General features: G+C 36.0%; 1 long non-coding RNA gene across 4 annotated transcripts in view; it reads left to right on the top strand.

Moving 5' to 3' along the window:
• LOC148224387 (uncharacterized) overlaps positions 1-6,212 on the top strand; it is a 29,370-nt gene extending 23,158 nt beyond the window's left edge. For 2 of the 4 annotated variants that reach the window (XR_015802873.1, XR_015802874.1), the window contains exon 4: positions 128-6,212. This is a non-coding gene — a long non-coding RNA (uncharacterized LOC148224387). The remainder of the gene's footprint in view (positions 1-127) is intronic. The other 2 variants (XR_015802875.1, XR_015802876.1) reach the window with 2 other exon arrangements.
• Positions 6,213-6,548: the final 336 nt, after the last annotated feature.

Genomic DNA, 6,548 nt, shown 5'->3' on the forward strand with positions numbered 1-6,548 from the left:
TTGAGTTGAAACTAGTCTTCATTTTAACATGTGGTTGAGGTTGAAAGTGTATTTTCATACATGGTGCTGTGTTTCTTTCTGTCATCATATTAGTATTTATTGATTTTAATTTACTTCTCCTTTCCAGAGCTAGTGAAGCTTTCCAGAGTTTTGCCTTGTCTGATTGCCTATTTATGCACAGCCTGCTTCTCCCTTTTGTTTTACAATGTGCTCTTAGAAAAGAATGAATAAATGCAGCCCTGCACATCTTTTCTTATCTTCCTTCAAGAAACAAATATGTCCAAAAGCTTGGCAACAGTTGTCCAAGGATAAATCACCTTGTTTGACAGGACTTTGCAGCAGTAGCTGCCTTCTAGTGGCCAGCTACATAGAACCATTAATAGGTAAATCTCATGTACTACCAAGAATTTGGGAAAACTTTTTCATCAGAAGTGATGCAGATTGCATTTTACTGCAAAAATATCTTTAATGAAACAGGGACAATTTTACAAACAATTGGTGTTCCAATTTCTAATAAAAAATTGTCTTGGGGATCAAAATCAGAAATAAATATGTAGGTATTCGTATTAACCAGTTTCTTGCAGCATAACAGAGTTGCCACAAACAACATCAAACTCAGTATATCCAGGGAACCTGTGTCAAGAAAATATTAACTCCCTTCTAAAATAGCAGCTATCACATCTTCATCACTGAAATGTCAAAATATTTGAACTAAGAAAATGTAAATATTAATGGATTAAACTAACCTGCCAAGTTGCAGTTGGAGAGTGTTCCAAGTAGGAAGATGGTGAGTTTCACCAAAGAGAAAAGGCTCGAATTAAGGACATTTTTTGTTGTTTTTGTATGTTTGTTTGTTTTGTTTTAAATTTGTTTGTTCAAAATTGAAGTTTTGTGCTGTGTATAATCAATTTTTGGTTGTATTTCATTGTACTAAAGTGCTAGGAACATTTCTGTCAGCATTATGATTATCCTGCAGAATTTATACACATGGAGATTTATTCTTAAACAACTACTTTTGATTAACTGTGTTCAATTAGCTTCCTGTGTAGGTGCTGTTATAGGAAATATGTGTCTAATTGTGAATGTGGTGGCTGTTACATACACTTTACATGTGTTAGCCCAGTACAGATTAACTTTCTGTGTAGACAAAAGTATACTTTCTATTTTATAGCACTTAAAAGTAATGTCTTTAATTTAATGTCAAAATCACAATGTTTGAAGGTAGTAGTAAAACTCACCACAAGAGATGGAGTTGGAAGAAACAGAAAATCTTTGGTGTGCACGTGCTCTTCTTCAGATCTCAGATGCCTGAAAGCTTTCCCATATTTACTTTTCCAACAAACTTTATAATGCTTTTTGCCTTAAAATGACAGGTACAAGACCATTGCTATGTATAAATTCATATCTTTTCTTCTCTTCATAATGAAAAAAATAACCTTGTGTTGGAAAACAGTGGTGTTCATTAAATGACATTTGTCTTATTTTGCTTGTAAATTATATTTAATTTCTATGCAACAACCTTTTATAGGTTGTTTATAGGCATGCAACAATTTTTTTATAGGCTAAGAAAACTGATTGTGCTTAAAATATGTTTTTTTATGGTTTGAAGACTCTGATGTTTAGCCTTTGAAAGTTTCTGAATGTGTTACTATTGTCTGTTATTTTTTTCCTTTTACTGTACCTTGCAGGGGCCATAACAAAGTAATGATTCAGAGCAGGGGATATAAACCAGATTTAAATACTTAGCATTTTGTTTCAGGCATCTGGCTCATCCAGTCATATTTAAATATACTCAAGAAATTCTTGAAATACTTTGAAGTTTATATTTCAGGGGAAAAGCAAAATAAAAATTCCTTTGAAAATAAAACTAAATCGAGATTGCCTGTATCTGAACACTGTGTGTCCTCCCTGCTTCTTCTTGCTTTTACTGCAGAAAGAAATCTATTTGGTGTGATCTTAGAAAGATTCCTGTCCTTTCAGCATGACATTGGCCCATAGATCAAAATACTATTGTGAACTTTATTTGTATTTCTGTGGGCATCAAAAAGCCAATCTGGCAAAAAGTTCAGCAGCAAATTTTATTTTATCACAACATTCACAATTCGATTTTACTGAATGGAGACAAGTAACAACTCTCAAACATAGCTCCTATCTGTGCTTATTTAGATAATTTAGTATAACTTTGTTCTGCTGTTTTTTTTGGTTTTTTTAATTTCCAAGCAGTTGTTAGTATTCATGAGATGTAATTTTAAAAATTCAACACAGAAGAATAAGAGAATAGATGTTGAGGATTAATGGCACTTCAGGTGTCCTGTTGAGAGTCACCAGTGTAATAATCTGTGTTCTGGCAGCACAGCTGTTGTCATGGCCCCAGGGCTGTGCAGCATCCATCTGTCCTTGGGCAGAGTTCCTGCAGAAAGTGGGGGCTCTTGAGGGGGCTGGAGTGTGATATAATATCTGACTGACTCCAGCTCCAGGTGCCAGTGCTCAAACATTGTTCCTAAGTGAGTAGCACTTATGAAGTGATCTGAATAAATAGTTATGTTCCATCCAAGTGGGAGGTCGGCTGATGGACATCATGCTGCTTCTGTGTGACCCCAGCCAACACAGAAAATTATGATTTTCTTGTCTCCTTTGGTGGACAACTGGCCACACACCACTCTGATGGGAACCTGTTCCTTTGGAAGCAGCAATGAGTATTAAATGATTTGGGGTTTAAAGAAGGAAAATACTCTGCAGGTCATGGAGGCTTGTACTCCATCACTGCGTCTTGGATCTGGATCAGTTGCTTATAGTCAGTTTCTGATTGGAAGAAAAACATTAGAACTGGATGGTATCTCTCTTCTGCAGAAATCAAGGTTTGGTTGCAAAACAAATATTTATTTTACTTTCAGATTCATGATTTAAATGCCCTGGAAATAACATTCTTAAAACCCTGTCCTGTCCTGGAAAGAAGAAACACAGAACAGGAGCCTTTTGGGAATACTGATCTGCCAAGGGTATAATGGATTTATGCAGCCTTATTTAACAGCTACTGCCCGGAATATTGTTAGGAGCCATAGATCATGGTTGCAACACTAAAAACTCTGGAATGGAAACACAATTTCAGGGTTTTTTTCCTCCTGTCTCCAATTGCTTTATTCCGTTGGTGCTGTTTTTTTGACAACTCTGTTTAAGCAATGAAAATATTTTGCTTGTGGAGCTCAGGAGCATCATATTATGTTGAAGCTTTGTTTGGGACCCAGCTTTTAGAGATAAGGAACATTCAGCCTTCCTCCTCTCTCCCTGTTCCCATAACTGGAAGATAGCCCTCATAGCTTTGTACCTTAACATTAGAACTGGAAAGGACTCACTCCACCCACCAAAACATGACAAAGACAGGATATATCCTTAGTACATCTAGATAATTCAGTTCTGTTTTAAATAGTCAAATGAAAAGGATTCTTGTATATGCCCTGGGAGACTATTTCCCAGTTTAACAAGACTGTTTTATTCTGATTGTGAATCTGTGTTTTCCACATTTGGAAATGAGCACAAATGACCATTGTGATCTTCTAATCGTATTTTTGCCCTAATACTCCCCACAGAACTTTCTGAAATAGTTTTTGTTTTAGTCAAACCGCTTTCAAGAGACAGAGACCCAACTACTAACTTGGTGAAGCATTCCAGTTTATTGTTTTTCTTTTAAATGTACGTTTGGCTTCACTTTCTAGCTACATTGCACCACTAGTAACAGATGTCTATATTTTTTCTGTTTTGTTCCACATTCTTTGTCTCTTTATAAAAGAAATTACAAATTAGCCATTGTATTTATCATACTTGAATTGCAGATTCTTGGGTGTGTAAATCTTGGTAACCTATACCCACAATGCCTGCTCTTTTGAAGTTTTTAAAGGAGATTCTTTCTGCCTTTCTACTGCTATTACTGGACTAACTTCTCTGAGTTGTAATGGTGACAGGGAGATGTAAATCTCTGAAGAAACTTAAAGTCATGGAGTTGCCATATCAAAGCAGATCATTGTTAGACCAGGATCCAGGCTCAGCTAGTACAGAGGAATGATTAATACTTCCTGTGTCATGAAATTTTGGAGGTCTAATATGAATTAATTTTTAAACTATTTTAAAATAGTATGGAAGTATTCATGGTATGGAAGAAATTGAGGATTAAGTGCCATATGTGGATTAATGTTTAGATTGACCAGCAAGTGGAATTCAAGAATTAAATCCCCATCCAGTTACAAATTGACAAAGTTTTGTCATTCATTCATTCCCAGTATCTTTCTGAGCAAGAGTATTCCATAGGTTCTTCTGTTTGAGACTTCCTTTGTATTTTCAGAAATTTCAAAAATCTGCACTGAAATTACTACTAAGTTCATGGGGGTGTGAAGAGATTTCTGGAACATGGTGACAGGTTCCCCACAGAAGCTGTGAAGTCTGCTCCACCTTTGCAGATGTTGGAAACTTGACCAGAGACGTCATTGAACAACCTTGAGTAGCTTTGAAGCTGGCCCTACTTTGTGTGTGATGTTAAATGATCTCCAGACCTCACTTCTGATTCTGCAATTCTGCTTTTTCATTTTTTTATCAGTGATTTCTGGAAACAAATCAGCTAAGTGCCTAGTTTCATTGTCTTTAGATGCCACAGTCACACAGTACTGACAACCTGGAGAACTGAAGCATATGAGGTGCTCACAGTGTCTCGTCAGATTTCTGCATCAGATGCGGGAAATTGAACACAATGTTTTCCTGGAAGCTCTTGGTTTTGGGTAAAATCTTCAGTATGCACAGCCTTTAGGTTTTTTATTGGCATATGATGGTAGAATGACTTAAATTCAGGAATGAGTGAAAGGCTATAATGTGCTGCTATATGTTATTCCCAGATTGAAAAGAGAGTCTGGTGAATGTCTTTGGTGATCTGTTGCCGTGGTTAACAGGGGTGGCAAAAACAGTGAGAGGTCTCACTGACACTTTAAAAGCAGAAATGCTTTCCTGATCTTCAGTTATGAGAGAGTACAAACAAGTAAGAAGTTTGTGGTAACATTAAAGAGATTTTTTTTTCAATTTCCCAAATTTAGAAGTAAAATAGAGAAGAGCTGCGGTTCATTAAATGAACTGACAGGTTTTATGGGTCAGCCATTACCATGAGTAGATCTGAGTCACTCAGGACCAATGCAAAGTGCTCTAGTTTACTTCAGTCATGTTCTCATAGCTCTAGGAGAAAAGAGAGCTCAGGACCTCTCTAAAAATGCCCAATTAGGCAGTAAAAACCTTTGGAAAGTGACTGTTAGAAGACAAAATCACTGTGTTGTGTTTCCACACCCTCAGTACCCACAGTTCTGAGTTTTCTCTGCTTTATATTTAAATTTTACAAAGTTTCAAAACCTTTACTTGTTTGTTTTTTTTATTATTTGTTTTTTTTTGTTTGTTTCTTTTTTCCCTTTGGATCTTCCTATTTCTTCAGTTGGTCTTTTCACCTACTTTGGTGGCCTTCATGAAACTCCAAAGCTCCTTCTTAAGCAAGTGGAATAGTCATTAACCAAAAACTGATATAAAAACCTGCTTGGTACTTATAGCTAAGAGAAATGTATATAATGAAGTGTATGAAAGAAAATAATCTATGCCAACAAAACTGTCTGATGGTTGACTCTATGTTTCTTTTCAGGAATAAGGGTATTCGGGACCCTGGATGCTGGAAATCAAGTTTCAGAACATTAACTTTCTTAGTAATTGTCTTATGATAGTGGACCAATATTTATTTATTGACTGGGACTGGAATTAGAGGTAACATTTCAACTTCTCAACCTGTCATTGAGCATCTTGAAAATACAGAAGAAAAATATCTCTATTATCATCTCAGGAAAATAAAGTTGAAGTTGGACTCCTTTCTGTTTGTCTTTTCAAAATAAGAATTGTTTTTAAGCTCCCCTTTAGACCTTCTGTAATCCTAGGGGAGAGAGAGAAATTACTTCCCAGTAGAAGTAATTGCATAGGAAATAGATTCTTGAGAAGAGGTTGTTTGCTCAGCTTTAAAATAAATTTTTGGTTTTGTTTCACTGAAGAATGGGTGAACTGTTCCTCCCTCCTCCCACAGGGACATAAGTTGTGCTTGCAGCAAATATTTTTCATTTGTAAAAGTAGTGAAGGTCTCTGCAAGATGAAGGGCAGAGCTACTAATCACATTTCTGTGGGATAACTACTGTACTTTCTGGGGAGCCTTGGTGAAATCAATAGGGATTTTGACAATTTCTGCACTTCAGCTACATGCAAATAAACATGAATTAAAAGCGTATGCATTTAAGTTTATGCATATAATATAGTAATGGAAAGTAGCCTCCTCCATGAAGAAACTAATGACCATTGGGATCAAGACATAAAGGTAAAAATCAATATAATCCTTATCTACGAATAATGCAAAACATAGATGTTTTCAGTCTGTTACTAAACTATCGGTATAATTTAACTAAATGACTCTTTTGTGGCTTCCTGTACTTGACATAAACTTGCTTTTGAGGTTAGCAGACCATCCTACATGAGATAAGCAATGTAGG

The sequence above is a fragment of the Sturnus vulgaris genome, chromosome 3, assembly GCF_052056855.1.
Source record: "Sturnus vulgaris isolate bStuVul1 chromosome 3, bStuVul1.hap1, whole genome shotgun sequence".
NCBI classification, from domain to species: Eukaryota; Metazoa; Chordata; class Aves; order Passeriformes; family Sturnidae; genus Sturnus; species Sturnus vulgaris.